General features: G+C 42.9%; 1 protein-coding gene and 1 non-coding gene across 5 annotated transcripts in view; one reads left to right on the forward strand and one right to left on the reverse strand.

Moving 5' to 3' along the window:
* Positions 1 to 23,453, reverse strand: part of LNX1 (ligand of numb-protein X 1) — a 191,626-nt gene that overhangs the window by 117,053 nt on the left and 51,120 nt on the right. Inside the window, exon 1 of one of the 4 annotated variants that reach the window (XM_059887616.1) lies at positions 14,334 to 14,434. The exons of 1 other annotated variant lie outside the window; for it this stretch is intronic. The gene's annotated coding sequence lies outside the window, so the exon portion shown is untranslated. Of the gene's footprint in view, positions 1 to 14,261; positions 14,462 to 23,453 lie in introns of those variants that run through there. 2 more of the 4 variants (NM_001076234.2, XM_059887615.1) reach the window with 2 other exon arrangements.
* TRNAG-GCC (transfer RNA glycine (anticodon GCC)) lies at positions 4,586 to 4,657 on the forward strand. Its single transcript has one exon. It is a non-coding gene; the product is annotated as a tRNA-Gly (tRNA).

Below are 23,453 nucleotides of genomic sequence, written 5' to 3' on the forward strand. Positions count from 1 at the left end.
CCAGTATTCTTGCCTGGGAAATCCTGAGGACAGAGGAGCCTGGTGAGCTACAGTCCATGGGATCACAAAAGAGTCAGACACAACCGAGCAACTAAATAATAACAACCTACTAAGGAGGGAAAGTTTACATATTGACCAAAATTTTTTTTCTCTGGAACTCACCTAACCCCTTCATGGGTGCCATTTAGAACATGTCTAATTCCTTAAATCCATTTCAATTATTTGAAGACAGCCCCCAAATTTTCCCATAGGTTCAGCAGCCTTAGGTGTGTCTGATATTCCTTCAGGTTTCCAGACTCCAAGAGCCTGACCACACTCTTCTGCAAGCTCTAAACTTATCAGTGTACTTTCTGCAATATATGGACAGCCTCCAAGACAGAGTGAAATGAGAGTAACCAACTGCTCCCATATCCAAAGACTGCATCTGCTTTCTTGGTGGCAATACACACCTTGGCTGTTACTGCAGTCCTGCCAGGGCTGAGCAGGGGACATTACACTGAGCCCTGAAGGAAGCTATTAGTAATTCTTGGCCACAGAAGTGAAAAAAAAATTAAGGATAATGAAGTAGAGAAGTAGATGCTTTAAAAGGCAAAAGCAAGGGCTTGGAGCAGTTTAGAAAATGCAATGATATTTACTGGCATTAGCTAGATTTCTATAAACAAAATAAAGTCCTTAATGGCCAAACAGTTCCAGTATTGGAATTCTCAGCATATAATCTGATCTGAAGAATGAATGGTATTTGGGGAATTTGGGGCTCTCCCATTTGTTTGTAAGCATTCCTTTATTTTGACAACTCTTGGTATTTTACAATATCCTGACATATATAACACAAGGGAAATGGAAACCACTTTAAAAAATGGTAAACCTGAGATAATTTTTCCCATCAGGATAAACATTGATGAGCTTTCACTGAAATTCACTATTAATGAAAAAAGGGAAATAGGGCCAAGGGCAGCTGATGAAGGGGCAGGTGATGGAATAAACTAGAAATTCTGCAACTCCAAATGCTCTGTACCTCTTCCTGTCCAGCTGCTTTAAAAAAGAAGAAGATGCACAAGTGCTTGAGAAGGAAAGTGTACCTAAGGAGGCTTACTAGCCAGTCACCTTGGAACATTAGGCTTCTCCATTTATCTGCCAGAAAGCATTGCTTATAGAAAATTCCTACTTAGCCTATGACAAACACAGGAAAAAATCCACTGAAGACATTCCTAAATAACAGATACACTTATCCCACCAGTGCTGCGTGCTCCACATTGCAATATGTAGTGTGTGCTTAGTCACTCAGTCACGTTCGTCTCTTGCAACCCCATGGTCTGTAGCCCGCCAGGCTCCTTTATCCATGGGGTATTTTTCCAGGCAGGAATACTGGAGTGAATTGCTGTTTCCACCTCCAAGGGATCTTCCCCACCCAGAGATCAAACCCATGTCTCTTGTGTCTCCTGCATTGCAAGTGAATTCTTTACCACTGAGCCATCGAGGAAGTCCCTATGTTGCAGCCTAAGGCCAAAGGAGATATGAGTCCTGATATACATGTGTATTTTTTAATGGTTAATTTCCCCTAGATCATTAAAATAATTGAAAAAACATGGGAAACATGAAAAACACATATATTAAATGTACAACATTATTTTAAGTTTAAATATTTTATTTATAATAAAAACAAAAAAATTTCCCCCATAGTTTCACTTTCCTGGCTTTAAAGGAAGCAAGCCCAGCAATACTATTTTCAAAAATCTACCTATTCTTTTGTCTGATTTTCAGCTGAGGAAACTGCTGTTTGACAATCTTTTTTGACTAAGTGATACCCTTAAATAATCTTTAGATAATTTGAGCTACTGATCCTTGTATTTATTTAAATGTTAATCATTTGTTCATCATGGATTTTTGCATTAGTTTTGCTTTTTTAAAATAATGCATTAAAACAGTACTTATCATGATTACCAGGGTTTTGGGGGCCCCCCTAAAATTTACACCCAAAGGTGAGTGCTGCATTTGCCTCACCAACTCATGGCCCTGTGACTGTTGTTATTTCAGAGACTCAGGTAGAGCTGTGTGTTGAGGCCATGGTTAGGACTCAGCTCTGCTTCCACCTACCTCTGTGCGTCTCAGTATTTTCCTTGCACCTGCCCTGATTCCCAGTCAGGTGCAAAGGCAAAGGCAAAGAATTACAACCTTGTCACAGGTGCACCACTAAATTTAACCAAGGTCTAAATTGATCTGACTGATCATTGTATTGATACATGCTTGATAGAGGCACCAGGTGAGCAATCTGCTGACGGGTTCATGAGGCAGGAGGAAGAACTTTCTTCAAATGAGAGGAAGAAAATGTAACCTAAGGCCAGGTCCCCAAAACAATCACAAGACAACTGAATCCTGAAAGAGCTTTGATTTGTGAGTATATAAGAGAGCCCATTCAAGTAATAGAAATAGTTCTCTCAAGGAAGGACACTGTATGAACTGTTGCTATACGAACAATGTGAGACTTGGCCCTACTTGGGGGAGAGATAAATTAGGAGGTTGGGATTAACACTATGCCCCACTATATATAAAATAGATAACCAACAAGGACCTACTATATAGCACAAGGAACTAAATTGAATATTTTTAATAACCTATAAGGTAAAAGAACCTGAGGAAGAATATACATGTATATATAAAACTGAATCACTGTGTTATATACCTGAAACTAACATGATATGTGAATCAACTACACTTCAACTTTTAAAAATTTTTTAAAAAATGAATTAGCCTTTAAAAAAAAAAAAAGAAACTTAGCTTAAGGTTTTCCTGTTGTTGATGATGTTATAAAATTTGGATGAAGCTCCACAGGGCAGAACGGCTGCAGGGCTGGTTTCGAACTGGTCACTGAGGCCATGTCTCAGTACAGAGACAGTACAGATCACACTCACAGTCAGGAACACTGAAACTGTGAAGACTAGATATACAGCCACTGAGGAAAAGGGTGGGTAGAACAATGCCAGTAAATTCTTGTAACACCAATGGCTTTGTCTCCCTTTCTACAATGATTATCAATCCAACCACTGCCCTGGTTCTGGCTTCAACACCTAAATTAGATTATTGGGGGAAAGGAATTGCCAAGGTCAGGGCAAACTCTATCTTTCTCTATTCAGTTCAGTTCGGTCGCTCAGTCGTGTCTGACTCTTTGCAACCACATGGACTGCAGCATGCCAGACCTCCCTGTCCATCACCAACTCCAGGAGTTTACTCAAACTCATGTTTATTGAGTCACTTTTGCCATCCAACCATCTCATCTTCTGTTGTCCGCTTCTCCTCCTGCCTTCAATCTTTCCCAGCATCAGGGTCTTTTCCAATGAGTCAGTTCTTGCCATCAGGTGGCCAAAGTATTGGAGTTTCAGCTTCAGCATCAGTCCTTCCAATGAATATTCAGAACTGATTTCCTTTAGGATAGACTGGTTGGATCTCTTTGCAGTCCAAGGGACTCTCAAGAGTCTTCTCCAACACCACAGTTCAAAAGCATCAATTCTTCGGTAATCAGCTTTCTTTATAGTCCAACTCTAACATCCATACATGACTACTGGAAAAACCATAGCTTTGGCTAGATGGGCCTTTGTTGGCAAAGTAATGTCTCTGCTTTTTAATATGCTGTCTAGGTTGGTCATAGCTTTTCTTCCAAGGAGCAAGTGTCTTTTAATTTCATGGCTGCAGTCACCATCTGCAGTGATTCTTGGGAGCCCCCCAAAATAAAGTCTGTCGCTGTTTCCATTGTTTCCCCATCTATCTGCCATGAAGTGATGGGACCAGATGCTATGATCTTAGTTTTCTGAATGTTGAGTTTTAAGCCAGCTTTTTCACTCTCCTCTTTCACTTTCATCAAGAGGCTCTTTAGTTCTTCACTTTCTGCCATAGGGTGGTGTCATCTGCATATCTGAGGTTATTGATATTTCTCCCGGCAATCTTGATTCCAGCTTGTGTTTCACCCAGCCCAGCGTTTCTCATGATGTACTCTGCATATAAATGAAATAAGCAGGGTGACAATACAGAGCCTTGATGTTCTCCTTTCCCTATTTGGAACCAGTCTGTTGTTCCATGTCCAGTTCTAACTATTGCTTCCTGACCTCCATACAGATTTCTCAAAAGGCAGGTCAGGTGGTCTGGTATTCCCATCTCTTTCAAAATTTTCCACCATTTGCTGTGATCCACACAGTTAAAGCCTTTGGCATAGTCAGTCAAGAAGAAAGTAGACGATTTTCCTGGAACTCTCTTGCTTTTTTGATGATGCAACAGATGTTGGTAATTTGATCTCTTGTTCCTCTGCCTTTTCTAAATCCAGCATGAAGATATGGAAGTTCACAGTTCACGTACTATTGAAGCCTGGCTTGGAGAATTTTGAGCATTACTTTACTAGCGTGTGAGATGAGTGCAATTATGCGGTAGTTTGAGCAGTCTTTGGCATTGCCTTTCTTTGGGATTGGAATGAAAACTGACCTTTTCCAGTCCTGTGGCCACTGCTGAGTTTTCCAAATTTGCCAGCATATTGAGTGTAGCCCTTTCACAGCATCATATTTTAGGATTTGAAATAGCTCAACTGGAATTCTATTGGGCTTCCCTGGTGGCTCAGATGGTAAAGCGTCTGCCTGCCATGCAGGGGACCTGGGTTCGATTCCTGGGTTGGGAAGATCCCCTGGAGAAGGAAATGGCAATCCATTCCAGCACTCTTGCCTGTAGTGATGCTTTCTAAGGCCCACTTGACTTTGCATTCCAGGATGTCTGGCTCTAGGTGAGTGATTATACCATCTTGATTATTTGGGTCATGAAGATCTTCTTTGGCTAGTTCTTCTGTGTATTCTTGCCACCTCTTCTTGATATCTTCTAGGTATTAAGAGGGTTAGTTAGGTCCATACCATTTCTGTCCTTTATCGAGCCCATCTTTGCATGAAATATTCCCTTGGTATCTCTAATTTTCTTGAAGAGATCTCTAGTCTTTCCCATTCTATTGTTTTCCTCTATTTCTTTGCATTGATCACTGAGGAAGGCTTTCTTATCTCTTCTTGCTATTCTTTGAAACTCTGCATTCAAATGGATATATCTTTCCTTTCCTCCTTTGCCTTTTGCATCTCTTCTTTTCACAGCTATTTTGTAAGGCTTCCTAAGACAACCATTTTGCCTTTTTGCATTTCTTTTTCTTACAGATGGTCTTGACACCTGCCTCCTGTACAATGTCACAGACTTCCGTCCATAGTTCTTCAGGCACTCTGTCTATCAGATCTAATCCTTTGAATCTGTTTGTCACTTCCACTGTATAATCATAAGGGATTTGATTTAGGTCATACCTGAATGGTCTAGTGGTTTTCCCTACTTTCTTCAATTTAACTCTGTATTTGGCAATAAGGAGTTCATGATCTGAGCCACAGTCAGCTCCCGGTCTTGTTTTTGCTGACTATATAGAGCTTCTCCATCTTTGGCTGCAAAGAATATAATCAATCTGATTTCAGTATTGACCATCTGGTGATGTCCATGTGTAGAGTCTTCTCTTGTGTTGTTGGAAGAGGGTATTTGGTATGACCAGTGCGTTCTCTTGGCAAAACTCTATTAGCCTTTGCCCTGCTTCATTCTTTCTTATTAAACAGTGTAAATTTACAGTTACATGTTAAATTATGGATAAGTTGTATGAGACTTGCAGGTATCAAAGTGCCATCATTTTTTTTTTTTATAAATACCAACTTTGAATTAAGATATATAAGAGGCTAGACAAATGCTCTGGGGGCTATACCTTAACTTACATTTGTAGTGGGGTGAAATTAGGGGCTTTAATGGGCTTCCCTGTTGGCTCAGAAACATGACTGAAGCAACTTAGCACACTGGTGACCCAGATGGTAAAAAACCTGCCTGTAAAGCAGGAGACCTGGGTTCAATCCCTGAGTCAGAAAGATGCCATGGAGAAGGGCATGGCAACCCACCCCAGTATTCTTGCTTGGATAATTCCATGTACAGAGAAGCCTGGCAGGCTAGAGTACATGGGATTGCAAAGAACTGGACATGACTGACTCACACTTCCATTTCCAGGTACTTTAGTGATCTAAATAAAAATAGTCATGCACAGGATAAAAGCTATCTTCAAACTAAGAGCCTGGGTTGGAAGTGGAGGTGGGGAGACGAGGGTGCCATGTGCCTTGCAGGGGAAAGAGGACAGAGGAGGGCAGGTGTGTATGGGCTACAAAGGTCAGGGTTAGCTCTGCTCCTACTTAATATCTAAATCACCAGTCTCTAGAGAGAGTAATTCATTAATGCAGTCTGTGAATGACACCTGTCTGTATAGTGTTGCCAACACTATAAAAGACAGAAAAAAAATGCAAATGGTCTTTAAAGAGGTTGAAATATAGTCAAGAAATTCAAGGAAAATTGAACTAAAAGGAGAACATGTGATATATCTGGAGTCAATAACTGAGAAGATAGATGTTCAGAAAATGGGAAAAACAAGGGGAGTGTTAAATGAGAAGAAATTGAAGTTTTAGAAGTCAGTGATGGACTTGCACAAGCTCCTTTTGGAAAGGAGCTTTGTCTCTCTTGTCAGAAGACTTTACTGCCTTTCCCCTGGGGTGTCAGGGCACACCTTTCAAACTTGGGTTTGTTTGTAAGAACTCTGGCCCATAAAAGATGTCCTTCTGCTTCCTGGTCTACCAACATATTGAGATGGAATTGACCCCCTGCCAACAACAAAATGAAAGCAGAATATTCTGCATTGACCAATGGCTCATGGCTCTTACAGTCAGTTGCCACAGGGTCCTGGGCAGGGCTGATGTCAGATGAGAAGTATGGTAAAGAAGCAGACTGGCCTTTTTACACTCAAGACTGAAAAACACACTTGTGCTGTGCCGTGCTTAGTCGCTCAGTCATGTCTGACCCTTTGTGACCCCATGGACCACAGCCCACCAGGCTCCTCTGTCCCTGGGGATTCTCTAGGCAAGAACACTGGAGTGGGTTGCCATGCCATCCTGCAGGGGATTTCCCCAACCTAGGGATTGAACCCAGGTCTCTTGCCTTGCAGGTGGATTCTTAACCATCTGAGCCACCATGGAAGCCCAAGAATACTGGAGTGGGTAGCCTAAACATACTTAGGAAATGCTTTTTTTTTTTTTTTTTTAACCTATAACCAAGGTTTAAGGAAGAAAGGACAAGGTGGAGGAAGACATTTAAGTGCTCAGCATATCTCTACTGTTTCAATTCTATAGGTATTTACCTTTTACGTGCCTGACTATTGCTGCTGCTGCTGCTAAGTCGCTTCAGTTGTGACCAACTCTGTGCGACCCCATAGACGGCAGCCCACCAGGCTCCCCCGTCCCTGGGATTCTCCAGGCAAGAACACTGGAGTGGGTTGCCATTTCCTTCTCCAATGCATGAAAGTGAAAAGTGAAAGTGAAGTCGCTCAGTCGTGTCTGACTTCTAGCGACCCCATGGACTTCAGCCTACCAGGCTCCTCCCTCCATGGGATTTCCAGGCAAGAGTACTAGAGTGGGGTACCATTGCCTTCTCTTGTCTGCATTTCTGTGGGAGTTCCCATAGGCAATTCAATTTCATCCTCAATGAGTTTTTCTAATTAGGAAAATGGAGCTTTCATATAGGAAAAAACAAACAAAACAATGTAAGAAAACACACAATAAGTACGGTCCTCCAAAATAGGAGCCAGGGACAAGTGTGGAGGAAAAGGAGTGAGAAAGCAGTGTGGCATGGCTCAGAACAGTCAAGGAAAGTTCTTGGAACAGATTGTCCTCAGGGAGGGTCATGAAAGATAAACGAAATTTGGGAAAGTTGGAAGAAATCCAGGCAGAAGGAAGAAACTGAGCAAATTCTTCAAGGAAAAGGAATCCACCCACTGGTGTCTGGTGTTCCTACATGTCTGAGATCCTAAAATTATTAAGAAGTCACAGGGATTTGAGTTGGGTGATAATCTTAGATTCTCACCAAGAGCAAGAATCCTCTTTATGACATGCCAGGGGATGACCTACCAGCTTCTGTTTGAAATATCTCCAATCATGGGCTCAGGGTTGAGTGGAGGAATCACTTCCTTAGCCAGAATACCACCTATCTGTTAAAGCAACCTAAGATGACCTTCACTGATTTGTTTTTGTAGATTCATCATACTAGTGACTGTGAAAAGATTCAGCAGGTCTTTAGCATATAAAGCACTTAACAATTGTATTTTGAACTTTGAACATAGGAATAAATAATGGTAGTGGTGAAGGTTGCCAATTCTGTTTCTCCCTGCCTGTACTTTGCCCAATATTTCAATCTCTAAGTAGATAAGGAATTTCATCATAAGAAGTGGGAGGGGCCTACGTGTAGGATTGTCCCTCCCAAAGATATGCCCACATCCTAACTCCTAGTACCTGAGAGTGTGAACTTAGAAAAATAGTCTTGTCTTTGATGATAAAATTAAGTTAAAGATCTTGAAATGAGATCATCCTGGATTATCTGATTTACCCCAAATCTAATGACAAGTGTCTTTTTAAGAGACAGAGGAAGAGAAAACATAGAGGAGATGGTGATGTGGTGACAGAGACTGGAATGAAGCGGCCACAAGCCTGGGACACCGGGAGGCACAGAAGCTGAAAGAGGCAAAGAAGGATCCTTTTCTGGAGCTTCCAGTGGAAGCAGGACTCTGCCAATGCCTTGATTTCACAGTTCTAGCTTCCAGAATTGTGAGGAAATAAATTCATGTTGTTTTGAGATGCCAAGTGTGTGGTAATTTATTACCGCAGCAATAGGAAATGAATACAGGGCTCTGTATACCCAGAAGGGGGTACACATTCCCCATGATCTTTTCCAATGCTTCTCTACAGGATTTAGGGACAATATGGTGAGCGGCAGCCATTTAGACATCTATTAATACATACTTCTGGATAGCAGTTCTGAGCTACTATAAAAACCTAATTTTCTTTTAATCCATACCTAAGTGAGAACACAGATGTCTCCAGAGATGACTGTTAAACCAAATTTCTAGGGCCTCAAGGGAGAAAAAAGAACTACAGGTAGAATAGCTGAGTTTGTGTGTGTGTTGTGGAAGGCATAAGACAAGCATAATGATAATAGTTAATGAGGAATCTGAAAACACCAGATGACTCATGTGTTAACGTGAGTATGCTGGAGCCTAAACATGTAGCGTACTAGTCAAAAACGGCCACGTGACTGTGAGAGCAGTCATCAGCAAGTTATGTAAATCATCTCAACAGATAGCAATGACATATTTAGACCTCACCATCATATATGTATTATTGCCATGCTCCATGCCAAGAGGCTATTAGAGAAAATTCTTGTAGAGTTTCCACTCTTTGCTATTGGTGAAGTCTTTTCCATCCCTGTGACAAATGCTTCAAACACAAGAAGCGACCAAGAGTCACTGGAAAATAATGGTGGAACTGCAGTCCACACATTCTAAGTCACATATTAATAATATATATATAAAAGATCTCTGGTTAATTGGGGCAGAACTTAGCCACTGACAGAAGTGTATTGTCAATCCACCATGTCAAAGAGTGTGGCTCCCTAAACTGGAAGGAGGGGGAGGGGATGAGGTATTCTTCTGGAAAGGCAGACACAGAAGGGCAGGATGAAGAGAACAGGAATAGAAAACCACAAACCTCAAATTTGGGGGTCATCTTTTCTATCCTCTACTTGAATCCCAGGAATCCCTTCTCTCCCCTCCTTTTTAGATTATATTTTATAATGTAAAATAAAAAACATAATTATTACTAGTTAATGAGCAGTTCACTAAGTGCAAGATACTATGTTGGATAATTTTCATGTATTTTCTCAGTTAATCTTTAGAATGACCCTATGAGATCTGTGATCTAATCTTTATTGTACAGATGAGTGGTATGTGCTGCTAAAGAGATGCAAGTCTTCTTTGTCATTCGTTCATTCAGTAAACATGTGAAGTTGCTCAGTCGTGTCCGACTCTTTCGGACTCCATGGACTGTAGTCTACCAGGTTCCTCCATCTATGGGATTTTACAGGCAAGACTACTGGAGTAGGATGCCATTGTACTAGGTACTAAATATAGCAAAAAACAACCACCTTCAGACAGGGAACTCAGTGCACTGCAAGGCAGTCTACTGGACTTTTAGACAACTCTAATTCTTAGAAAGTTCTGCCTCATGTTGATCGGAAATACATCTGTGGGTAAGCAACAGGTCACTGTGTTGTCCTCATCATAGAACCAAAGAAGAGGAAAAGATGAATGGAAGAAGTTTATAGAGGAGAATCAACATTTCTGTTTCTTATTTCAGCTCAGTGAAGTTTTTGTGCTTTGTAATTTGTATGGCTTTCATGTAAACCTGTATAGGAGATAATAGATGGTTAAATCCTATTAACCCAGAAAGAGTGATGTAGTCTTCCTTCCAAATGGTTTTGAAAAGCCCATGTTATTTAGAGGCCCTGTCAGAGAACAATAAATTTGCCACCCACATAAAAGTGAGTCTATGCGGTGCCAGCGCACAAATATCAGGACGAGTTACCTACATCAGAGAGTCCATGAATGCCGAGGCAAGGGGGAGGACACATTTTAGAGTATCTCTCATACGTCCCCTCTCGGCAGCATCATACAGAATGGCCTTTTAAGTAGTTAGAATCCTAGCAGACCTTATCTTCCCCACTTTAAGGAGTCCCTGGAAGCCAGGAATCACCACTCCAGGATACCCCACTGTGTATTTACATCATAGAATCGTACTACCCACAGTTCTGCAAAGGACCAGGCATTTCAACTGACAGCACCCCTGGCCTGGAACTCCAAGATAAACAAGATATTAATAATCTTTGTTACCAGGTTCTCCCTCTAAGCCTTTGGGGGCCTTTTGGGAAATCTGTTTTGCTCAGAGAGTATTTGGTTCTCAATTTACTACTGTTTCCATCATTATTATAGCCAAACTGTAGCATGACCTAGGAAGTCTAGCTGTATCCAATATAACAATTGCTTCCTTTAATACGACACAATTTAACACTTACTGAGTGCTTTCTATATACCAGCCACTTTATATGAAACCATTTCAGTTATTCCTCACAATAGCACTGGGTTTGGTAAGTATTCTGTTTTCCAGATGATGAAACTGAGACAAAGAGATATTCAATTACTTATTTAGTTTAATAATTACCTGATGGAACGGGCCCAGATCTGATTGATTCTAGCCACTATGCCTTCCTTTCAAGAAAATAATAGTTGACATTGTGCCAAAGACTATTCTAAGCACTTTAAACATTTCAGTGCATTTCAGCTTCACAATTTTCTTATAGCTGAGGTAAAGTGAGGTTACATAACCCATCCCAGGTTACAAGGGTAGTAGGAGGTGGAGCTGGGTTTTTTAACTCAGGGAGACTGATGACAAAGAACAGGCCACTGTTCTAATGCAGTAGTACCATTCCACCTAGAATTCAATAAATAAGACTAATATTTCCTAATGAGGCATATGGCCACTCCCCTGCAGTCAACCTGACCTACTCACATAGGTGCACAGCCCATCCAGCTTCTGTTATGGGGCCTGGGGATGTGAACCACAACACACTGACATCCCTTTCGGGGGAAAAGGTAAATATGGAAACTGATGGATGGCGAGGTTGAGGCGTATCTCCAGGTTCCACTGAGCAAGCTAGTAATCAGTTCAAGGTTATGAACCCCTGATCTCAATCCACTAGGCTGTTACCTTGCTCTTGATGTTGAAAATTATCTTTTTGATGATGACCTTATCTTGTCAGGATAAGGTGAGACCTGGAGAAGTTCCCAGGGCACTAGGAACACACCTGCTCTCACGCAATCGCTCAAGGTCATCAGAGGGCACACGACAGTCCATTAAGGAGATGATCATGTCTGCAAGACCTCCCAGTTCCCCTTCCTCAGTCGAGGGCAGGCTCCTCCTCCCAGGGACTTAGCCCTGCAGCTCACCAGGCTGCAGCCAAGGGTGTTTACCTGCAAGACTGGAGGAGACCACGCAGCAGTCTGCCCTGGAGATAACACAACTGAAAGCAGAGAGGGCTGTCTGCCAAGTCAGATTGCACAAATGCCAACAGAACGTTTCCCCCGAAAGCCTGCAGAGGACCACACTTTGTGGGCTGTTGTGGGATGAGAGTCTTGAGGAGGGAAAAGGCAGGAGTAACAGCGTGGCTAGCAGCTCCTAAAGCTGGCCTGAGAGAATGGCAGGAACCAATTTGCCTGGCCTGTTTAATGACACAGTTTAAGGATTTTCTTCCCTCCTGCCTGTGTCCTTTCTCTACACTGTGAACATCGGTGTTAATTACTTACAACTAATAACCATAACAAGAACTATCAGGGTTCCTAACAAGTGCAACCACATTAGACCTTTTATCTCAGAAAGGTCAGACTATTTCCTCCAGCAATCCAGATAAACACCCTCAAAGAGGCTGGATCTAGCCTTTGCTTGGTACCCACTTAACACCAGGCACTGGCCACTAGATGCTCTATATATGTTACCCTACGTACTTCTCAGGACCATTTTATATTGTTGGGATTATTAGTTCTTGTTTTACTGATGAAGAAACAGAGACTCAGAGAAGTAATGTAAGGAAGATGTAAATGGAAGAGACTGTACAGTTTTCAATCAAGCCATTTTGCACTTAACCAAGGGATGGAGTTGCTACAGGAAGGGAACCACTGGGGGTCTTTTCATCCCTGTGAACAAAACTCATGTACACATTATCCAAGATACCAGTTGCATTCTAAATCACCTGACTCTGAATTCCAGTCTCTGTAATTTTTTTTTCTTTCTTATATCTGGGGGCATAGTATCCATAGCTTTGTTCATTTAATAGTCAGGAGCCCTGGCATATAGTGATAAAATGATTGGCTTAGTCAGACATTACCTACTATTCAGAGACCTAACGAACCACGGCCCACAGGGGTAAGGAAATATCGTGGAGAGGTTTGTGACTTTAAGGACACAGTTCTATCCAGAAGATTTAGGATCTAAGAGATCTTTTTCTCTCTTGTGCTGACAAAACTCTGAATCAAGTGAGGCTATTGGTGAAGGACAAGCAGCCACCACCATCCAAACACAAGGCTCAGGGGAAAAGGACAGACAAAGGTCACCTGAAGAGCAATACAAGCCTCTGAGGAGTAAGAGAAACTGGCAACAAGTGTGAGGCAGAGTCTCGGGGGAGAAGCAAACATCTGAGATTAAAGTGTTCTCAATTTGTGTCAGTTTATACTTTAGGAGGAGAACTGATACGAACTTTGAATTTCTGGGTGGATGAATATGAATATCTATAGGAACAGGAATAGTCCTAACAGATTATTCCCTTGCTAACTGAAATCTCAGAAAAATAGCCCATGAAGGAATTCAGGATGAAATGCCTCCCTCACAGGTTGACTTTTCTCCCCCAGTTTTCCAGCTCATCCCAGTAGGGAGCCAGGTTTGGAGATGGTTTCTTTTCCTCTAACAACAGTATTGGGTGGAGAGTGTGTGTGGCTACTGGGCCATCCAGAACAGAAGTGGTAACAGTCTGTGTGGTCAGGATTAAGAAAACAAAATGGATCCTAGAGGTAAAATTACTCAAGAAAGAAAGGGCCTGGCAGAACAGTCTCCTTGGTATATTTGCAAAGAAAAGAGAGGGGAAAAAAAATGGAAGAGTTCCAAAAAATTACACATCAGACCTGAATCTATATTCTTGTAAACACTGAGGAAATGATCTTTACTTTAGCCAAAGGTCAGCAGGCAACCAACTCAGGGTCTGAATGTAAACAATTCTAATCCAAGTCTGTGAAGTAGTTTTAAAAAGAATAAAGGACAAAGAAAACAGGAGACTTCTCTAGAGAAGAAAGAAGGAAGAAGCCTGGGGTGCAGGCTTCTGAGTAAGGGCAATAGAATTTACCTGCTGGAGGAACAGATTTTCAGAGGGTGTGTGTGTTGGGGGGGGGGGTCATAATTAAGGTCATCTCATAGGTCTAGATGGAAATTGCCTCTGGTGAACGCAGAAAGTAAGGGAAAATAAGTCAACTCCGATTTCAGCCCTCTCCTAACACAGGTCTGCATCTTGAAGTTTCAAAAAAAAGTATCCACTCCTCCTCAGAGTTTAAAAATAATAGTAATCAGTTCAACTTCCCAGACAAGCAGAGGCTGGATTAATGATTAAGAGAAACCGAAAGGATTAAATATCTGACCTGGGAGAATTTTCCTCTGCATCCAAAATGTCAAAGGCATCTCTTTCTTTCAAAAAGAACTTCTCCCTCTGGGACAAACACCCAGGGCTAAACCATTCAGCTTCTATTTTTCACTCACATTCTTCCTTCAGATCCGTCAGGGGTCCACAGTCTAAACGTCCAGAGAGGAATAAGCAGGGTTTCAGCTCACCTTTCCAAGTGCTGCCTGGGGCTCTCAAAGCAGCAGCACCCCAGCCGTTCTCACGCCTGTGGCTGAGTCCAGCAACTCCTTGGGCTGCCCCGGCAGTAACCGGCCTCCACCTCCGTCCTACAGGTGCCTAGAGGAAGGAGGAGGGCATTGGTTGGTGGAGACCAGGAAATGTGTGACATCACAGGAGCCTCGACAGATAAAACATTGCTGGGACCTTAGTTATTCAAACATTCAATAGGTCCCGCCCACCTGTCATTCACCTGAATACCTGCGAGCAGGTAGGTGGCGTCTCTGGGTGGACAAATGAATCAGTTAGAGCAATTTGCCAACTGGAATTTACTTTCTTTCCTGCATGGCACGTGTCCAGCCCCAAGGACAGATCTGAATTTCTATGCCTGGTTGCTTCCTGGGCCCCTCCTCCCACCCTCTTCCAATAGTAGACTATAAAAGAGTTAAAAAGAAAGTTTATTTACTTTTATCATTTTGACAGCTTTCAAAAAATTGAAGTATAGTTGATTTGCAATGTTATTTTAGTCTCTATATTTTATTCCATTTAAAGTTCTTACAAAATCACAGCCATATTTCCCTGTGCTGTACAATATATCTTTTTTTCTTATTTATTTTATATATACTGGTTTTTACCTCTTAGTCCCCTACACTTAGGGCTTCCTTGGTGGCTCAGATGGTAAAGAATCCACTTGCAATGGAGACCTGGGTTCCATCCCTAGGTTGGGAAGATCCCCTGGAGAAGGGAATGGCTACCCACTCCAGTATTCTGGCCTGGAGAATTCCATGGACAGAGGAGCCTGGGGGACTACAGTCCATGGGGTTGCAGAGAGTCGGACATGACTGATTGGACACAACTGAGTGACTTTCACTTTTCCCCTACCCCATCTTACCCCTCCCCTTTTCCCTCTCCCACTGGTCATCACTAGTCTGTTCATTTATCTTTTAGATTTCACATGTGATAACCTAGGATGTTTAAATACAAAAACAGTCACTTAATGAGCATGAAAAGGAACTGTGTGAAGATTGAATGCTTGGAAAATATCTGAGATTTATTCCTGAATGCTTTTCTGAATGTCATCCATTTGGATCCCAAGTGCTTCTTTGTTCAAATTTAATAAATGAGAGGTGATATTTCAAATTCATTAAAAAAAAATCCAAATATGATGCTTCTCAGAACTTTCAGAGTCAAGTTTTCAAACGCTCCCCCACTCCCTGCCCCAGCAGTTCATCCCATGTTCAGGAGTTTGTGAAACTTCAGTTACTTCCTAGCTCAATGGTCTGGCAGCTAGAAGTCACACGGAGGTTACAGTTCACCGCAGACCTGCAATTAGGAGCAATTTACATGATTCAGATTGGAATGATAGTACAGTAATAAAGTGGCGTTGTCAGCTGATTAGAGCCAGGAAGGGGGAGTCAGGGTTATTTCTGTCCCAAGCGTGGTGTGTGACCCTGGGCAAGTCATTGTGTTGCCTCAGCTTTTCCAGCAGCAAAAGACAGGAACTCTACAACTCAGCCGGTGCAGCAGCAGCACCTGCGAGTATTGCGTCTGCCTCTTAAACACTCTGGCATCTTTCGAAGGATTGTCAACAGCTTCTATCATTGCATTTTAACGTCATGTATTTCTATGGCCCCAGTCCAGCATCTCTTGACAGTTTATTCACTCTCTGGAATGTACTACCTGGGGAAAACGTGGGTTCTCCCTCCCAGATAGATGGCCTACTTGCCCAGAGAGCTAGACTCTATTTTTTCCCTGGAAGGAAAAAAAAAAGTTGAAATTCTGATTTTTCCTCTTATTCTGTCTCCCTCTTCCCTCTCTCTCTGTTTTAAGTTAACTTTTACTGGAGTATAGTTGCTCTACAATGCTGTGTTCATTTCTACTCTACTCCCTCTTCTCTTGATACTGTTAATCCTTTGATTTCATACATTCTAACACTTTACCTCTTCAGAGGTTTTTGGATTGGGCTGGTGGGTTGGTGTTTTGACTGAGAGGGAGGGGTAGAGGAAGAAAAATAAATAGGAGGGGGAAGGGAGGAAGGTGTTGACTCCAGTCTCTAGTTCTCCACATTGACTGGGTGCTGCCAGTCATCCGATACCTTGTAAAACAACCAGGGAGGGAAGGAGGAAAAATTCTAGTCACAGGCCTGCAGGGCAGGCTCTGCATATTTCTCTTGCAATAGAGCTGGGTCCTCTCCCAAGCTGTCCCTGGCTGCTCTCACGAGCTGTCCCTGGCAGCTCTAGACCACCGTCCCCACCTGGGAACTGCCTGCACTTCACAGAGAGCTGGAAGCTTAAAAAAAAAATTCCCCATTCACGTTTTCATCCAATAGAAACTATGGTAGGTGTGGCTACTCCTTTATTATTAACAACGATTATATAAAAAGAATAAGGCAGCAAAGTCTTTTATATATTTGCCGGTGTTTCAGGAATAAGTACTGGTCCACTGGTTTGATACTCAACTAAGAAACACCTGCAAAACAGGGTTCTACGCTGGCTTGAGTGTCCCCCGAGACAGGAGGAGGGGCAGGGCCAGCCGCCAGCCTCATGAATCATCCAGGCCCGCCTACAGCTGCCTTCCATGTGTGACAATCACCTTTGAAGGCGGCAGGTCCCACCAGGTAGGGGGAAGCCACAAGGCTTCCCTGGTGGCTCAGAGGGTCAAGTATCTGCCTGCAATGCAGGAGAGCCGGGTTCAATCCCTGGGTTGGGAAGAAACCCTGGAAAAGGAAATGGCAATCCTATGGACAGAGGAGCCTGGCAGGCTACAGTCCATAGGGTCTCAAAGAATGGGTCATAACTGAGCAGCAAACACTTTCACAGAAAATATAGTAAAAGGAGGAGAAAGATTTCTGGGGAAAAGCATTTTCAGGAAGTGACAAGTCCTTGAGGTTAAGGGCTTCAGAGACACACAGCATTCTGCTCCTGTGGTTTGATGAATAAAAATTGAGAAAAGAAGTTCAACCAGGAGTACAGATCACGGTCAATAAAACAAAAAGAGTGGAGAAGTGTGCAAAAGACAAAGGAAAAATAGGCCATTTGACTTGGTGCTCTTGGATTTAGAATAATCTTTGAAGTTTCAAAAAAATCAGTGTGGGCTTCACTATTCCATTAGGGCTGTTGTGTTATTATGGAAATGTGTCTCAAATACTGGTGAAAAGATATACATAATAAACATAAAAAACTACCACTGACTAAGTGCTTAGCTGGTGCTACTCACTGTTGTGAGCACTTTTTACGACACTGAGTTACGTACTATTTGTGTAGACAACTGGAAAGGCACAGAGATATTGAGAACATGCTAAAGGCCAGCACGGCCAACAAGTGACACGGCCAGAGCAGTTTCATCCACTGGGGAAAAATGTGGAAAGGGTTTGATTTCATGTTCCCTGGCAACTTCCTGGGCACTAATCAAAGTTCTTACCCATCCTCTATTTAGAAGGAAGTGCCTTGTAGAAGTAGCCCTGGGAAGTATAGTTTCTGGGAAGGACTATCTCTAATTACAAAAGAATTGTTAATCTGGTTTATATATTGAGGATGAAGATGGATACGTTTATACACGTATTTGTGAGAAAACACACCAGGAAATCCATCATCCCTGAGTGCATCCTCAAAATCATATTTTGGGTTCTGTCAAACCAACCCCAAGAAGGGAAAGCCAGCTTGAGGGGCCCCTCCAGAGGGATCAGTTGTAACTCTCTCTGACATCTTTTATGGTTATCTCTTTCTAAAACTTTAACGGTTCATCCCTTAAAAGCTGCAAATGTTATCAGAAGGGCCATAAGAGCCTAGAACTTTATATAATGGGATAATACGAGACGATGTAAAATTAAGTTCCAACGCAACCTCTACCAAGTTAGACAGTTTAGACCAGGTTTGGCAAGTACTAGACACACACCGCTCCTATACCATTCTCATCATTATTGCTAGAAGGCCTTCAGCTCAGAGGTAACCTAGGAATCTACAAGACAGAGGTCCAAGCACAGCAACAATTTCTATCCTTGATTTGATAGTAAGTGGGAGGATAACCAGGAAAGGATAAGATTGGTGTTGGCTGGTGTCATTAGGCAAGATTTCATGGAGAATGGAACATGAATTAGACCTTGAAGGATATAGGGAGATAGTTGAGAGGGGCAGACAAATCCAGGCAGGGGCCTTCTTTGGTGGCTCAGTGGTAAGGAATCCGCCTGCCAATGTGGGAGAAATGAGTTTGATCCCTGATCCAGGAGGATCCCACATGCCTTGGAGCAACTAAGACCATGTCTGCAGTAAGAGAAGCCACCACAGTGAGAAGCCCACGTACCACAGCTAAAGTGCCCCCTCCCTCTCTCTCAAACTGGAGATAAGCCTGTGCAGCAATGAAAACAAAGAAAAAAAAAGCCAGTGCAGACAGCAGGTGGAGACAGGGGTGATCACAGCCTGTGAGTGCTGGGGAGGAAGGTGTGAGTGGAAACAAGGCAAAAGACAAGACAATAGAGTGTTCATCCTGCTGGGGTGAAGAGGAGCCATCCTCTGCTCGGTTTGCATGGGAAAGGTGGACCAGATGATAAAGAACCTCAAGGGCTGACTCTTCAGGTCTTCACATGACTTCTGGCTACTTGTTTCATGATGATTAAATAGCAAAAGGCAGAAAGAAAAAAAGGAATGGAGGAAGGGAGGAAGGGAGGGATGGAAGGGAAGAAGGAAGAGAGAAAGAAAGGAGGGAAAGAATGAAGGAAGGGAGGAGGGAAAGAGGGAAGAAGAAAGAGAAAAAAATTCAGCATCTTGGGCATGGGTCATTTATTCAGAGCAACAGTATTTTCAGAGTTGAGTTAAACTTCCACGATATGCCATTTCAGCTACTATGTGATCATCTTTCTCATTAGAAGCAAGCTTCCTTTGCAGCCAACATATCCTGTAAATTTTGTTCTTTGGAGAGACGGATGGAACGCATTAGAAAGCTCTCTGAACTCAAGGTTGGGCCTGTCCTAGTTAGGCAGCCAGCTCAATTGGGCTTTTTGATTAGTCTGAATTCTTTTATGTATCTTGACAGGGAAATCTATGGGGGAAAGGAGGTCTGTTTTTCAAAGCTCTTTCCTTCTAGATCACCACAATGAAGGTTGGCATTCTCAAGGATTCTTCCTGGCAGAAAACTATTGTAAGACATTCCTGGAAAAGAACTGTTGTTAAGACAGTACCTCAAGATTTGTTAGAATTACTTTGCCCCTGTTGGCTTCCTTTTTTTTCATAGCATATTTGTAGGGTTGTCTAAGATGACTGACTGCCACAACAAAAGTGAACAAATTCCATCTGGTTTTAATAAAATGCTATATACTTTAGCTGAAAGTACATAGCATTATGAGATGGAATTGCTATACACATTCCATCATGTTGGCCTCAGTTTCTTTTTTGAACTAGCTTCAGTTCAGTTCAGTCGCTGAGTCGTGTCCAACTCTTTGCGACCCCATGAATCGCAGCACGCCAGGCCTCCCGGTCCATCACCAACTCCTGGAGTTCACTCAAACTCACGTCCATCGAGTCAGTGATGCCATCCAGCCATCTCATCCTCTGTTTTCCCCTTTTCCTCCTGCCCCCAATCCCTCCCAGCATCAGAGTCTTTTCCAATGAGTCAACTCTTTGCATGAGGTGGCCAAAGTACTGGAATTTCAGCTTTAGCATCATTCCTTCCAAAGGACACCCAGGGCTGATCTCCTTCAGAATGGACTGGTTGGATCTCCTTGCAGTCCAAGGGACTCTCAAGAGTCTTCTCCAACACCACAGTTCAAAAGCATCAATTCTGTGGCGCTCAGCCTTCTTCACAGTCCAACTCTCACATCCATACATGACCACTAGAAAAACCATAGCTTTGAACTAGCTTAGCTCCAAATATTTCATTGGTTAATTACAATTACTTAGCATGATATGAGTAAACAGGACCCAGAAGGGCAATTACAGAAAATAATAGTAATAATCACAAATATCAGCTGATGGGATAAATGCCATCTGGTTCTGTGTATGTGGAAGAGATTGCATTTCTCTCACAAACTCACAGCCCATGTGTAGTCTGGTTTGCAGATGAGCTTCTAGGATACTGGATGGATTTACAGTTTGGGGGCAGACACTGCTCCAGGTTGTGTGCTTTGGAGGTAAGAGGGAGTACATTAGCCATTGGAGGTGGCACATATTTGGTGAAGATTTCCTCCATGGGCCTGCAGCCAGTGCATTCTTCTTTAGTAGGAAAAAAAAAAAAGACTTCATTGTTGCTCCTTCTATAAATGTTACAAGGCCTATATTCCACAACTGTAAATATCTGTGTTTATATGACTCCATTCTTGCATAAACCTGGTGGGTTATTTAATTTTTTTGCTGATGGTTGTTGATATTTTGAAGGTTGTTGTGTCTGTTTTTCTTGGTTCCATCACATTTGTGTGTTAGCTGCTCAGTCATGTTCAGCTCTTTGCAACTCCATGGACTGTAGACCACCAGGCTTCTCTGTCCACGGAATTTTCTAGGCAAGAATACTAGAGTGGGTTGCCATTCCCTTCTCCAGGGGATCTTCCCATATACCTATTAAAATCAACCCAATGTGTGTGTGTGTGTGTGTGTGTGTGCGTTACTCAATCATGTTGGACTCTTTGCAACTGCATGGACTGTAGCCTGCCAGGCTCCTCTGTTCATGGGATTCTCCAGGCAACAACACTGGAGTGGGTTGCCATGCCCTCCTCCAGCGGATCTTCCTGACCCAGGGATTGAACCCAGGTAGCCTACTTTGCAGATAGATTCTTTACCATCTGAGCCATGAGGGAAGCCCAATTGACCCAATACCATATGTCAAAAGTGTAAAATGTTGCCTCTCCTTTTGAACTTTGATGTCATTCTAAAGGAGTCCATGTCCTTGTGGATGACCCCTCTACATCCTTGACCCCACCCACTCTAAGGACACTCTATTCCTCTGAAACTGCCTATTTTCAGGGCTGCCGCTTGCATTTTCTTATCATCCCAAAATCTTACATTTCAAAAAAATCTGAGAATGTTACTCTCTTCTATATTCTTTTAACTGTTCAGATTTTCCACTCCCCTATCAAATTTTGCTTTCCTCTCTGAATGGATTGTATTCCTGGTTCTTGACTTCTGGAGCTCACCCAAGAGTATCTCTCTCTTCTGTTTTCACTTCAAGCTTGTCTGACCCAGGTCCCACTTCCTTGCCTGTATCTTCAACTTCCCAATGGCCTGGCGGAACCAGGGCTCCAGCCTTCTCTCTTCCTATAAGCATGAGGTTTGGAGCCACTGTATCCATACATCTGCAATGCCAGCCCCTCTAGTTGGTCTCTTCAGCAGTCCTGGTCCACCATGTCTCTTCTCTGCGGTCAGCCCACCTGCAGTCCATTTGCCTGGCCTGGCACACCAGGCTTGACATGACCCTGGGCCCTGCCTGCCTATCATACCTCAGCAACATCTCTATATCCTTTCCACCCTCAGAATACTGCCCGTGCCCCAGCCCCCATGCCCTAGTAACACCGTGTTAAAGGGGTCTGCCCTTGCCCCTCTCTCCACCCCAACATTTCCACAAGAAAGTGGTTTCCAAAGAAAACTCCAGCCGTACATCGCCCTTCACTCACTCTGCCCCCTGCAAGTCCTTCAGTGAAAAAATAGGAAAGAACAACAGGCCAGCTCAGCTGCACTCCTCCCTTGGCTGTCTTGGGAGTTTTCCTCTGCCGCTCCATATGCTGAGTCTTCCCAGGGCAGGCTTCTATTTGAGAAGACATCATGCCCAGATCTGCCCGGGCTGGGTGCCTTCAAGCTCTTTTTACCTTGTTCCAGGTCTTGTTCTCCAACTTAGCTATTACCATTTGAAAGGTGATATTTTGGCCTCAGTAATTACTCTTCAATTTTTCTCTAATTATTCCAAACTCAGGTGGGAAAGGGAAGCACTATTTGTTGGGGTCCCTCTTAGATACCCAAGAAAACCTGAATGTGATTCCCATAACAACCAGAGTCTCTCACTGCTAGGCTCTTACTCATGCAACACCACCCTAACAATTCTTATTCATCTAGCATCACCTGCATTGATGTGGTGCACTTTTAAATGTTCTCTTACAGGATCCTGGAAGAAACCCCAGGAGCTAACTCTACTTAACAGGTGAGGAGACTGAGTCTGTTAGAGGTAAAGTAACTTGTCCAAATTGCCCAGTGGGTCACAGGCAGACCTGACACTCAGGTATTTCTCCTCCCTCAGTTTGGGAAACTCCTACTCCATCTTCAGGGCTCAGCATAAGTGCCACCTCCTTTATAGAACCTCTCCTCACTTTCCCAAGCAGACATCCACACCTGTGCTGTGCTCACTGCATGCCCTACTCAGGCAGTTATTATCCTGATTACAATTTTTAAAATTATATAATATTATTTTATAATTTTATATATTTATATAATATTTAAAATTATCTTCTCTCTAGATAGTCAGCTAGGGAACATGACTTCTCATAGACCTGCAGGACTTGGCCCAGTGTCTGGAAGGAACACAGCCCGGTGCCTTCAACAGACATTAGTCAAAAGAACTAAAGGTGAGTGTAAAGCAAGTGGGTGAATGAGGGAATCCTCATTGTTAGGTCACCTCTGGGAGGATCCCTTCCTTTTCCTAGAAGTCTAAGTCTATGGACTTTAGAAAGGAGACTACCTTTATTACACATAATTTTCACAGTAATGCCACCACCTAGACCTCCATGATTCATTCATTCAGATATTCAAAAAACACATTAAACTGTTGATGTCTAGTCACTGTCAAGGATGAGAAGAATCTCAGTTTTCAGGAACTCCTCATCCATGAAGAAGCAGAGTTAAAGACAGAGGATTAAAGCCCAAGGTGGAGACTGCCAGGTATTCAGACAGTTATAGGAAAGAGGAAGGGTGGCTTGTTTCTTCTCATTTAAAAGATTTAAGTTGTTAAAAACTTCTGCCCAAGGTCGCCCCACTGATAATGACAGAGCTTACACTGGGGTGCAGGTCCATTTTAGCGCCCGTGACCTTCCCAGGCCCACATGGCGTTGCCCTGGCCCTTTGCCAAAAGGGGGCCCGTGAGAACAGGGACCCATCGGGCCTCTAGGTTTGCTTCAGAGAACCTGAGTCTTCCTGGTGGTGGTG

Source organism: Bos taurus, chromosome 6, assembly GCF_002263795.3.
Source record: "Bos taurus isolate L1 Dominette 01449 registration number 42190680 breed Hereford chromosome 6, ARS-UCD2.0, whole genome shotgun sequence".
Classification (NCBI taxonomy): domain Eukaryota; kingdom Metazoa; phylum Chordata; class Mammalia; order Artiodactyla; family Bovidae; genus Bos; species Bos taurus.